Below are 13991 nucleotides of genomic sequence, written 5' to 3'. Positions count from 1 at the left end.
CTGCCCCAGCTCCTCACGGGGCCCCCGCCTCCGTGCCACCCCCTTGCCCACGCTGGTCCTTCCTCCTCCTGCCCGGTAGCACCGCAGCGGCCTCACCCAGCACCCTCCCCGCCGCAGAGCCCCGCCGCCCACCTGCCCCGACCCCACGGGCAGGCTTGTGAGGGGAACCAGCCCTTGGACTGGCGCAGCCAGCCTGAGTGGGCTGCAGTGCCGCCAGGACAGCCGTGCGTGCGCTGGTGCCACCCGGTGCCACACGTCCCCTGCATCACCTTAGGACCTCTACTTTTAGGCCGATGGTGCAGATAGAGAGCGTTTGTAACCCAAGCCAAGGCTGAGGCAGGGGACGCAGCAGGCTACGCCTGACACGACCGCAGACTCGTCCGTTAGGCACCCTGCACCACAGCTATACCGTGGAAACCAGACCGATAACACTGCAGGGCTGCCGCCTCCGCGGCCCACTGGGGTTTTAGTGAAGAAAAGAATTCAAAGCACAAAAAGCCACCCCAGTCCAGCCTTCTTGCCCTGCAGCTTCTAAAGTTCAGTTCTTGGAGCCAGAATGCTCTCTCCCATCTACTAAACAAGAACAGTCCCTGATCATCGTGTAAAAACCCAAGAACAGAGTGAGCTCTCTGTCATGCCAGAAATGTAGGGCTAGCACTGTAAGGAATGGCACCCCACTAGCTAAGCGTTTCTTGCACAGAAAACACAACCCCTGAAATGAAGAACACAAGCTGTCGCTATTGCGTTAGAAGTTATGTGCAACGCAGTTGTTTTTAGAGGTTGTTTTACCCATTTGAGGTCTTGCAGCTAGACAGCATGATGAGAACGCCACAGACTATACCAAGACAAGCAAACTTGGAGCAATTTTCTGGTGTAGTTATCTACCACAGCAAGGGGACTGGAAACTGCATTGGTGCAGTTGAGGCTTGCAGATTGTACTGCATAACAGAAAAGCTGTATGGGCAGTTTGGTGAATAGAAGCCAGTCAGCGCTTTTTATAGTATTGGTTTAAACCCTTTTTATTTTGGAAACATGAAGTCAAACAATGCACCTCAAGAGTTATAAACTCAGCAACTTCACAACAGAATGCTATTGCAAAGCTGACTCTTGTTTCAGACGAAGCAGAGATGCAGACAAGCTGGAGTATTACAGCAATCCAGACATTTGAGAGCTCCTTTTGGAGGAGCAGGTCTGAAGATACCCACTGCTTCCTCAGAGGGAGGATAAGTTCTGGTCTTCCCCTCTGACCTAAATGCTTATTTGTGCTCTTTTCCAAAAATCAGTGCTCTACATGAAGTTGGACGGTTAGCACAAGTGCTGCAGCATCATCTCCCCCAGTTAAGTTTACAAAGTCACCTCAGCCTAGGTGGTCAGTGGTCAGGTTGCCCACTGCCATCATGACAGCTAAAAAACAGCTGACTGACTTTTCTGAATGTAAAGGGAGCACCAGGCGATCTACTTAACCACTTCAAGCTCTTCACCTTGGTAAGCACAGGAATCCTAGGCATCAAATACAACTTTTTTAGATTACGCTTGGACAACATGTTTTGCCAACAGTCTGTCATTGCCCTTGTCATCTGGTAAACGGAGACAACAGTCAACACCACAAATACGAAGTGGCAGAGGTCACTGAAGACTAGCAGGGAAACTAACCCACATGGCAGTTATTGCCACTGGGGGGGAGGAGAAAAACAAAACCAAACCATGTGTGTCACCACAGAAACAGCTTTAATTATGGAGCAGCTAGCAGGGGACAAGAGATGCACATAAACTACGTTTTCTGCTCCCTAGCACACCCCTCCTGGAAGTCAGAGATGCTGGAAAGAAAACTTAAGGTTTTCCTTGAAGGAAAAACAAGCCGCAAGATCAACTGACTAAAGGATAGAAGAGTCTAGTCTGTCATTTCCTTGGCCTAGTTCAGGGGAATTAGATCAGCCTTTAGTAGACAGAATTTGCTCAGAATCCTCCTCAGAAACATACCTCTCAGGTAAAACTTTAAAATGCAATTATAGATGAGCAATACTGATGAAATTTAAGGAAGCCTATACTTACCCTCCCACCCCGCCCCCAATCTCACTCCAGAAAAGCCTGGAGATTTGCATTGAAGCCACCCCCACACAAGTAAGAGTCTCTCATTTTCAGAACTGTTTATAGCCCTTTTGCAACACCCAACCTTTGGGCTTAGTCATGCTCTCCTTCCCTTAACAGGAGAATAGGTTGAGTCACCACAGGAGGTATTCACTGCCAACTGATTCTCATAATTCTGAGAAAAGGAAAAAAAAAACCCCAACACTTCAATGTGTTCTCCCTAGCAAGAGGAAACATCGTGGAACAAAGATAAAACCATGTTTGACAGTCAATTTTCTGACCATAATTAAGGTGTTTTGCCTCTTGGTGTGCATTTTCTTACTTGTGGCTTGGATAGATCACTCAGATTGGGGAGAGACTGGGAGAACCAAGCACCCATACACAATTCCTGGAGCTGCCTTTCCTTCCAGTAGATTTAAGATTTCACAACTGCATGTGGTCTTCCCCCAGCTGCAAGTACTGCAAGCTTTTTTCACCCTGCAGCAATCCTACCTTTCCTAAACGGGCTTGTTATTTAATCTTCATCACAAGCACGATGGTCCTTTGAATGTAGCAACTGTTTACAATTCTGTATTTTGCATTCGGTATATATTCTGGGATGGAAGCGGAGCTAGCATAGCTTGTTATGTAAACTCAACAGTTTGTAGAATGACCACCGTGGAAAAGCAGATCTTTAGGGAGCTACTTTAAATGTCCACAGAAGTCAATGTCTGAAAAAAGTCAGTATGGAGTTAATTTCAGGATCAAAGTAGAACAGTTTGGGAAAGTCCACTGAGGAGAGACAGACAAGAGAGACCCTAAAGAAACACGGAAACACCTCAGGCACAATGTGTGACGGTAACAACCATCCCTTTCACATCAACAACTCTTGGATAAAGAAAGTTCAGACCTACAAGAAAGAACACCTCAAATGCTACCTAGTTTCAGACAGAAGTCATCTGAAGAGCTGCTGATCTCTATGTCCATGTCTTACCTTTCGCTGTGCCAGCCACTTAGCTTAAGGGCAGTTCCATGTGATGGTTGAGCTCAATCAAAAGTTTACTGCTGCCAGTTGGGTACAGCCTTGCACTCTTCCCCCAATTCTCCCTCTCATTCTCACTGCACAGACGTTCCACAGCTTCCAATGGCTCTGGAGCTTATATAGTTGCTCAGCAAGCCAAATTCAGCTCCTCCCAACCTTTTCACCTCAAAAAGCAACCTGCTGAAACCCTGAAGAAAGTATCAGAAAGTGGTTAATTCAGGTCAAGCTGTATCTAGAGCCTAACCTAATTAAGTTCACCCCAGGACTCAAGGGTTGCTTTTGTAGAACCAGATGTAACACACATTGTTTCTAAATCTTTCAGTCTTTTAAATTCCAAGGCTACTACCAGGCTCTGTGTTACTACAGAAAACTTGAAGCCCTAGGACAGGTTTTTGGTCCAGAGTCAGGATAGTCCTGAGCTATTCAAATAGTGTGTTCAGTTTTGGGCCCCTCACTACAAGAAAGACGTTGCGTTGTTGGAGCATGTCCAGAAGAGAACCACAAAGCTGGTGAGGGGTCTGGAGCACAAGGCTTATGAGGAGCAGCTGAGGGAAGTGGGGGGGATTTAGTCTGGAGAAGAGGAGGCTGAGGGGAGACCTGATCGCCCTCTGCAGCTGCCTGACAGGAGGCTGTAGCGAGGTGGGGGTCGGCCTCTTCTCCCTGGTTATGGGTGATAGGACATGGGGAAATGGTCTGAAGTTGCGCCAGGGCAGGTTTAGGTTGGACATTAGGAAAAATTTTTTTCAATGAAAGGGCTGTCAAGCACTGGAAGGGGCTGCCCAGGGAAGGGGTCGAGTCCCCACCCCTGGGGGGATTTAAAAGCCAGGCAGACGAGGTGCTTAGGGACAGGGTTTAGTGGTGGGATGGCAGGGGCTTAAAGGGCTTTTCCAACCCAAACAATTAAATGATTCTATACTCCAGATCAGTTTTTTGATAGTGGAGTGGGCTGTCCAGGTTAGAAGACACATTGCAGAGATGCTCCATCCTGCTAGAATACTTCAGATGTTGCATGGACCTAAGCTGCAACACCACTTCTACAGCACTAAAGGAAATGTGCCCAATCACAGACGTGACAGAAGCAGTCGGCGCTGCAGTTGAAGCTGCAGGGACTCAGATTAGCACTGCCTGGATTTAAATGCAGACAGACTTGTCAAACCTAGCGTAACAAGGAGACAGTCCTGAAAAGAGCGGGTTGGATTTTCCTGAAGCTTTCAAAATCTGTTTAGAAAGGAGCTGCAGGGTTCAAAGAACACGTTTTGACATGTTTGAGAGTTTTGTTTATTAAGTAGAATTTAAAACATTTTTGCAGCATTTGGTTTCTGAGCAATTTAGACAGTTATAATTCCTATAAAATAAAACTCTTCCATCTCCAGCAGTACTGATTTATGTACTGCTTACACCGAAAGACCAAAGGAAATCTGGTCAAGTTAGCACATTAAATAAGCCGTCAAAACACAAACATGTTTATCAAGATTTTCCCTTCTGATTGACTAATTAAAGGGTAAGAAAGTATGTGCCTAAATTAATGGGAGCAAAGCCTGAATGGACGTTGCTGCTTACAGCTTTAGCTACAAGATTATGTAACCCAGGTTCCTCTTACCAATCTTCCATTGATGACATGTCTTCACACGTCATGCTGTCTGTCACCTCTACCCTGGCCTATGTCCTCCTCCTTCACGCCCCGATACTTGGAAGAGCTTCTTATACATTAAGAAGTTGCTTTGAAACTAATCTTCAAATTCCTCTTACATATGAGCTGTATGACAAAAGAAAACTGAACTGAAACACTGAAGAAGTCACACCCCTGACACTTCTAGGTTTTCCTGCCATAGTGACATTTCTCGGAAAGAGGATGCAGTAAGGTGCTTTGCTAAGCCTGCCATCCTACATAGTTCACGAGCACTGACAGAAAGCAAGCACCAGCACACAGCCTGCGAAGAAAGTAACTTCAAGTAATGTCAAAACTTCCACTGTTATACCTTGTTCTGCACAAAACTGGTGAGAAATGGAAGTCAATTCAGACAAGTATCCTGTAGGAAAATATGGTCACCGTGACAATGGGATAAACAACAATAAACAGTCTAGTGGTGTAAAGATCATTAAAAGTTTAGAGTCAGGTCATGGATGTTGCATCAATAAGGAACATCAATGCAGGGATGAGTGCGTTAATGAAATTTTGCTTCAAGAACATTTAACCCATCTTCTACAATCTCCTATGCAGGCTTTGCCAGCAAGTTCATTAGTTGGCCTGCAGCTTGCAGTCAGGGTACAGTTTCCTGGGATGGCAGAATCAGCATTCTTAGATGCTTTTTGTGCATGTGTTGAGGACTTCTCAGATTGAACAGACACCTGATTTTCAGATGAACGTCCAACACCTTCCAAAACATGAACTCCTTACACGATTCTGAAGTTGCTCAGTCAAGAGCAATCCCCTTAATAAAAAAAATAAAGAAGGGCATTAAAGTACAGCACCTCCTCCAGGGGAGCTTTGTATCAGAAATAACTACAGCAGCACGTAAAAAATGAGACACAGAAAGCTCTGACCACTTGCTGCTTCTCATTGCTGTGTAACACAATTCTGTCGCTGATAGAGAAATTCAAAGGATGGCAAAGCATTAGATGGCAACCAAGTCAAGCATTTCAACTCCTTCAGGGCTGGAAGCAGAAACAGGTTGTAAATGCTTAACGCTGCCAGGAAACAGCTAATTGCCAGCAGAGATTTAGTTTCTACAGAGGTTTTGCACTTGCTGTAACTGTTGGGCGGAAAGGAAGAGTGATTTCTTCAGCTTCCCCTAACATGGAGCAGCAAGCTTCCTAGCTGCTACAAGCAAATCTAGGTGGAGACACCCGCCAGAATGGACAGACTTGGCTTCTTAAGTTGCTTTCATCAGGAGTAGTTCCCTGCAACAGCCACTGTGCAGACAGCAGGACCACAGCTTTCAAGCACCAGTCTACATTTAGACTGCAATTTTCAGTTGCTTTAACCTGCTCTATCTACTGGAGACTCTTCCCATACAAGCTCGAAGGAAGAACTGTGTTTTCCAGAATGAAAGCCTCCAAAATATGAGTCATTCAGTTCAAGGGATTTTGCACAAAAGGCACAAGCACCAACACGAAATTCTTTGCTTTGTGTGCAGCAGATGGGGTGAAAGGAGCCAGTTCTTCGTACTAACAGTAAGGACAGTATTCTGAAGTTTCAGACTCTGGCAGTGACACGACTGGGGCCGCATGCCCTCATTTTCTGAAAAGTGAGCAGGTTAAGTACTGAACTTCCAGGCAGGCAAGTCAGAGCTCTACGACCCAGCTACAAAGGCCGTAATGGTACTGGCTGTACAACCCATCGCATCTGTTTTGGCAGCTGCCAGTGATGGGCTCTAATGCTGTATTGAGCAGCAGTCTGCATTTACCCATGTTCACTTTCACAGTGCCAGTATTTAAAGACATGCCAGATTGGTACACGTTCCTTTCAACTCCCATGTACTAAGGCAAAAATACGCAGCAACGGGGCAGAGCACGTTAACTGCAGCTGTTAATGTTATCCCCTCAGCTGTGGATGGCAGAGCTTAAGTGTCAAAACCATTCACACAGCATTAGACTTCTTTGCTTCGGAGTGGGACTCCAGTCAGCACTTTTTATAGCCTCGAGAAAGCCCACCCCCCCATTTTGTAGTAGATAATTTCTGTTCATATTTGGAACCTTATTTGGAAGCTTCTGCACAAGCAGTGTAAGGAATTTTCTACTGACTATGTATCACTTAATCTGAGAATATTATAAATATACCTTGACTGCAAAAGTGGGTGAGGACCACAAAAGGCATTACAAAAAGGGCTAGCTTGCCACTGCCTTCTACCCCACATTAATGTATTCAAAGTGTATTTCAGCCAGCCTTGCAAGAAGGACACCCCATTACACACGGCAAGCTTTGAGCTGAAGGTTGCCTGAAACTGAAGGCTGACGATTCCCCATACTAGAGAAAGTGAAATTGTGAAATATCAATCAGTTAAGGATCTGGTCCAAAGCTCAAGGAATACAAGAGAATACTGGAATACAAGAGAATACAAATTCTCTAGTTACACATCCATGCTGAATCCCTGCTTTATAGCATGTTAACGTTGAAGAGCTACAACATCACAGCCCCACCTAATCACTAATTCTTTCTGCTGCCTGTTTTCAGTAAGCCCATTCAAATATTTATTTGCAGCTAGCTCTGGAGATGTTATTTCCTGCCTCCTTTCCCCACAAACCAAAGGTGATTTCTGTTCCAGTCCACAAGCCATACCTGAAGATCAAGTTGAACAACTGTCTGACACAGACTTTTTCCATGGCATCTGCTAAACTAAGAGGAAGTCAAATTTAAGACTGACACAACTAATCACAAGAAGACTAATTTAAGCTGCCCTTCTATGGGGCCTCACTTTGAAACTTTTTTTGTCTAAGAATACTTTAAAAAAAATCCCCCCAATCCAGTGAGTTAGAAAGCGTATAAAGGACTTACTTAAACAGAAAGCTAATGCTGTTGTACCAGGGCCATTTCTAAACCATGCTAGACATTACTATCTTAGTTCCATGTTTTAAGTTCTTCACTCCAGATTAAATATTCTCTCATCTCCTCTCCAGTCTATCCCTCTTCCTCAGAAAATACTCAGATCCCAATTCAGCATCAGACTCCAGACAGGTCTCCCACATTGCAGCAACAGTTCATGGTCAAAATTCGGATGTTACATGTGTCACTAACATGTGGGTTCTTGGGCAGAAAGACAGACAAATGAGAAGTTCAGTTTGTAGATGAGAATGCGAGGGATTTTCATGTGCCAGACAAAGCACAGGGTTTTGGTTTGGTTTGTTTTTTTTCTTTCAGTTAGACCAGTGATGATAAAACATGTTGGAATTTAAAAAGTCAAGTCAAACACTGGTTAACTTCCAGGGTACAGGAACTGGTGGGTTTTTTAGTGTTCTATGAGACTAGCTCTCTCCTTTCCAGATTTAAGTTAGTACAGATCAGAGATGTGTGAACTCGTGAGCCCACACAGCAGAACGTCATCCCATCTAGACTTCTCCAACCAGCTCAGCTGCATAATCTTGCCTCTCTCCTAAGCATGGCTCATTAACTTGAGCCACGTATAACGCTGACTTACCATCCAGACACCATTTATACTCTGTACACAATGGAGCATGACAGCAGCCCTGGATCACCCCTTCATCAAATCTTCTCCAACGGTGATGTTCCCAAACCTACACATAGAGCCCTTCGGAGACACGTCTGCAGGTTTACTTGTCTACCTGCAAACCACATAGTTCAAGGAAGCTGGGCTGCCGAACATTAGTGCTGGTTCCCATCCTAATGGCACCTGATCAGTAAGAACCAACATCACTTTTGTTAAAAACTCTTCCAGTTAGATGACCCAAGTCATGCAGTTGAGAACACAGCCTGTTTCTCAGTTCTTCAGAGACGTTATAGGAATCAAGGAGCAAATCAGGTCCCAATCCTATGCAGAGGGAGACTAGACAGCAGAGACTAATTTTCCCTGTTGCCAGGGGAAGTATCCAGGTCTTCATTTCCAAGGCCATGCTTTCCCTGCTGCATGTAACATGGCCAGCAAGCACAAGGTCTAACGCTGGACTGAATCCACCATGCAGAGAGATGTACCTCAAGCAAAGCACACACCTATACACAAAGGCCTCCTCGTAATTGAAGATCGTCCTCTTAAAGCAACCATAGGATGAGCCTAGAACAGAAGCAGCTCTATGGAGAAAAACAGCACTTCTATCATTTCTAAAAAAGCATCTGCATCTATAATTACATTTAAAATACGAGCTTTTTGCTCAGTGAAAAATCGTAAGGAAGAGAACCTCTTTAAGATGACCTCGTAAAGGTTCATCACCCTCACAAATGTAGCGGTGCTGCCACTGCAACACCACTTCAAAGCCCTCCTGAGATCAGCAAGAGCAAATACTGCTTAAGCCACTTCAGCTTTCCTTCACTACAGACCTACAGGGCCTTAAGAACAGATCGTCACTGCACACCCTGTTCCCTTGGTCCTTAACAGAATCACGCCTTGTTCCATCTCCTCCCCTCCTGTTCACTGCTGCACATAGCTACTAGCAGCTCCTAAGCTGAGAGGGAAATACTGAATTCTACTCCGGGCTGAGGGATGAGGAGAGTGGTTCATGACCCTGCCTGCTTCTTGGGTAATCTCATCTAGTGGGTTGTCTTCTTTTATTAGTAGGAAATTAATCCATTTGAATTGAGCAAGCAGTCCATCTTCTTGTTTAGTATTTGTACTCCAGTTATTTTTTTAAGAGATTAATCCCATTTGGGGTAGCCCTGCACTAACATGCTAAAACTGCTTCAGCACATGCAAATGTGGTGTAAAAGTGAAGTCTCTCTATATATACTGTACACACACACACCCACCCTTTTTTTATAGAAGCGTGAAGGTATTCAAGGCACACCAATAGAAGTTAAAGAACTTACTTACATTTTTAATGACTTTAAAATTGAAGTTACATAAACAGCACCCTGAATTCAATTAAAGAGTCACCCTAACTTTAGGCAAATCATTATCTAGAAATAGCAAACGCACCAGACTGTCCATTTCTCCTACGTCTTGCCTTCCGGGCTGCAATTCTGAGAGCATTCAGTCTTTGCTGGCGTAAGAAAGCCCCAACTAGTTTCAAAGTTGAAACTGAACAAACTAGCTAGGAGCCTTATGTTGAGGCACATGTAGTTTGAGGAAAGCCAAGCTCCTGTCAAACAAGTGGGTATCATCCAAACCTGTTAGGTTCATCTTCTCCAGTCAAGAGCTGTCTGTCTGTATCAGAAGTTATGGACTTCCTGGGGAGAGGGTTAAAGAAAAGAGCAAAGAACGTTTTGTTAAGGCTAAAGGTAGTGGAAGAGCTGGCCACGTACAAGGACTAAAGAGGAGAAGGTTTCCTGCATTTGCAACAACAGCTGCTGACAGAAGTCACTGCTGTTGTAATACTTCAGTGAGGACTGGATTCTTAGGGCTGGCTAACCTTTTCCTTTAGCTCAGTAGGGAAATGTTAGCCTAAGGTCTACTTCAGTTATTTTACATGACTACATAAGTTTCAAGGCTTTAATGTAGTTGTCACATTTTAAATAGTTGTCAAGACCGTCAAATATTTCACATCAAAAGCTATTGGTTCTTTGTAAATTTAAAAATACAGAAGGCTCCTACATATACGTTGGGGGTCTCCATGTTTGTTTCAAGCAAGCCAGGAGGGCACAAACATCTCTGATTTTATGACAAAGGGGATAGAGAACCACCTCAGCATAGAGAAAGGAGCTGCCGAACGGCTGTGATGATAGCAGTTCCAGGCTTTGGGTACCCCTGCCTGCAAACCGGCTGGGATGAGGTCCATCAATCCTCTCCTACTTCTGTGGGAACCAGGGAGAATTTTGGCCTTTTCTGCAGTGCCACAAGGCCTGCAGATTGAACAGGAGATGCTCACCTGCTTTCTGTCATTACGAAATATGGGGAGCAGGAACAGCACGGGCTCATGGCAGAAAAGCAAAAAGAGCCAACGCCCCCCACAGGCACTTAGGAGAGCCGTGACAGTACAGCAAGGTGTCGGAACTTGAGAGCAGCATCCCGCAGTTTCGAGCTCACCACAGCTAAAGTGTCCTCACTGAGAGCTGCTAACAAGTCACTGGCCATAACAAGGCACAGAACAAGAGGACTAAGCAAATAATTCCTCAGGCCTAGCTTCAAGATTCAAATCGGATAAGAAAAGTCAAAGGAGCTGCAAAACACTCCCAGCGTGTTTAGTAAGCAGTCTCTGCTTAGAAAAAAGGGATAGTAGGTCACACTACCTAATGACATTAAGAGCCAGTAAAAAAAATACTTTGATGTGTATAAAAATAGGTGTCTGTTGTATACATGCGTGTATACACACACACACTCTTCTATGCCAGACTAATCTACGGCCAAGAACATAACTGAACTACATACAGCACTAGCATACACACAGCGCCAGATTAGGAACTGCTGTGAGGACAGTTTAGTGAATACCTGTAATTACCACGGGACCTTACTCAGGTCTTGTGGACAAAGCAGCCAGAACCTCAGAAAAGAATTAGTCCCAAGCATGGTACCTTTGCCACCCCTATTACCCACTGTAAGGGTTTCCTACTAGTTCCTTATTGGAAGGTCAGGACACTCCTTCCTTGTAGAAGGAGTTGCGAAAGCGCTTTGTCTGGTCTTAACAATAAAACATGTGGATTACACACCCCAGCGTACAGCGCAAAGTGAAAGAGTAATCTTCCTTTAGTTAACCAAATAGAAAAAAAAACCATCCACCCTCAGCCAGTTTCATATTCCATGGAAAAAAACACAGCTAATCGAGGTCCGGGGGAGGGGGGCTGCAGTGGTGTACGATGAGTAGCAGCTTAAAGAACAAGAAAAGCCGTAAGTTTCCTGACCTAGGACAAAAGGCCAATTTAAGTCAATCAGCACAAGCCTCTTCAGGCCCTAGCAGAAGTAAAAGTGCAAGAAACAAAAGTCGCAAGATGCAACGCAAGCTAGAAGTGACTCTGGGCCAACAGTAGCTTCAATTCGAAGCAAATTCCCTCAGGTCTAAATGCAGAGAACTAGGTAAAATCCCCTCCTTTGCCCGTGTGACCCAAAGCATCTCCAACAATATGATCTGTGTTGACAGAAGGAGTTCTTGATTTCAAAGCTGCTGCACCTGAGTAGGTGAGATTGCGTTGCTGCACCTGACGGGTGACAGCGTACCTTCAGAGCATGCCAGCATTCCTGGGGGTCTTGAGTGACCAAACACTTCCTATTCGTGTTTAGGACTTGCATCCAGCAATCTGGAGATGGTACCAGAGAGTCAGGCTTGACCTCATGAAACTGGTTTGCAGCAAGCAAACTTGCTCTGCTCTACTAGGCAGGAACTCCTATGGTCTGTGGTCTTCGCGATATGTAGACTTATGCTCCTCTTCCAACAGTCCTCCAAACTAAGTCCCTTTCGCTTACAACAACATCCCTTCTTTCGAGGTCATCTGTCCACAGGTCATTCAAGCAGTCTTGGGATCTGTTAGATTTTCTGAGTTATCGGGGCATGTAGCAGCAGCATCTCCAAGCCACAATTCCATCTCAGCTGAAGATCAGACTGTGCAGCCACCCAAGCAACAGGTGAACTTCAGGACTGGTACAGGTTCATTTTAAAAAGCTGCAATTCCAAAGCGAAGGCATTGTTTCATCATCCTATTTCCGTATGTTGTGGTGGTTTCCCCACTGACTACAGAATTCAAGTCCAGTGTCATCTTTCAAAGATCCTTCCACAGTACTCTCCCCTCCTTGCTGCTAAGGGCGAATGTCCTATTTGCAAAATTTACAACAGAAGGGAAACCCCTCCAGTGTCCATGACTATTATTTCAGTCTTTGAAGACTCAGGAACGCACAGAAGACCTCAGTGCAGGATCTGGACCACAATTTCCCAAAAGTCGCAAAGATTCCAAATACGCAAGGTCTCCTCTATCAGTGGAAAATCCTGCTGTCACTTCAGCCCACCTGACAGAAGTGGACCATGCTGCTTTCCACTGGCATTTGAAGAGTCGCTAGTACTAAGGTCTGCTGAATAACCAGATAGCCTCACTCGAGATGTGCATATCCTAGGAAGCTGAGGAAGGTAATTCACTAAATTCTGCAAGCACCATACAAAGGAAGAGCTCGCAGTGCAATGCTAATCCATGACTTTCTGCTTCCCTCCAGCACTTTCTGCCACTTCCAAGGCCCAGCAGACCTGCTGCAGTAACAGCAAAACCATAGCAAGTTTTCCCAACAACAAAACCCCTCCGTAGTTCTGTACTTTTAGCAAGCCACATCCTCAAGTTAAAGGATTACTCAGACGATTCTCCAGGCGCAGAGTGATAACCGTGGGAGATGAGGCAATGCTCAGTACATCCTAGATGCCGTAACACTATAGGTGCAGAGTAACACCGAACACATAAGCCACCGGCATTTCAAATGATAAGCGACGACTTGCAGGGTTTTCCTCATGCTTCTCCCTAATCTGCAGGTGAATTACCGTTCCTGGCGTCAGGACTCACCACTCCAGTTCGGCTGGATGTCAGAGAGGCTGTCCCAACTACTGCTTTGGGCAGCGTGAGCAACCAGCTTCCTTCTCAGTAATTTAGGATCTTTGAGAAAGCAGTCAGTGATAGTTTTGATTCACTTATGGAAGAGAACTAGTAAGCTGGTGCTGCTATTACATTTCTAAGCAGAAAAAAACCCACCCTAAAATCTTACCAGTGAAAAAGCTGGCATTTTCACCAAGATACTACATTTCTGTACATCATAGGGCTTCTATGAAACTAGCTGAGTGCAGAGTAACCAGTAACTCCCATAATACCACAGCAACACCCAGCTCTATGTGACAGTCCAGCCTTCTGGAATACTGCTGGAGTATTCCATGGCTGTTGTTATCAACAGTGATTTAATGTCTCCTGCCCTGCTCAAAAAGGTGGGGGAAAAAAAAAAAGCGCTGGCATTTACGCTCTCTCAGAATACAAGTGCGTTCCCTTTTTTAAAGTAATCCGTCCCTTTGCTAACCCCATCCTTTTCCAGCTGCTCGGAGGAATGCAAGAACTGGGGAGCAGAAGTGAGAACGAGAGCATCATACGAAACAGATTTCAACAGTTGCACTAGCAGTTTCAACACGACTGCTGCGAGATCCCGGGGCAGGTCACTAGACGAGAAGGCGGCAGCACAGGGGAGCACGCTTCCCCACTGCTTCGCGCAGCCAGCATAGGTACAGGCCTACAGTCGTTGCCTTGCGCTGAATTTAGAGCTGCTTACATCGCACTAAAGCCACTCTCCACGGCTGGAGCGACTCCGTGAACTTGCTCCGCCGC

General features: G+C 45.3%; 2 protein-coding genes across 2 annotated transcripts in view; one reads left to right on the top strand and one right to left on the bottom strand.

Annotated features, from left to right (window-relative positions):
* The window catches only part of LOC104123299 (guanine nucleotide exchange factor DBS), a 148961-nt gene that overhangs the window by 73509 nt on the left and 61461 nt on the right, over positions 1-13991 (top strand). The gene's annotated exons all lie outside the window — the stretch shown is intronic.
* B3GNT5 (UDP-GlcNAc:betaGal beta-1,3-N-acetylglucosaminyltransferase 5) overlaps positions 1-13991 on the bottom strand; it is a 28127-nt gene that overhangs the window by 4300 nt on the left and 9836 nt on the right. The window lies entirely within an intron of this gene.

The sequence above is a fragment of the Egretta garzetta genome, unplaced genomic scaffold, assembly GCF_000687185.1.
Source record: "Egretta garzetta isolate BGI_Z169 unplaced genomic scaffold, ASM68718v1 scaffold663, whole genome shotgun sequence".
NCBI lineage: Eukaryota > Metazoa > Chordata > Aves > Pelecaniformes > Ardeidae > Egretta > Egretta garzetta.
Note: the sequence above shows the minus strand (reverse complement) of the source record. Positions and strands in the feature narration are given on the sequence as shown.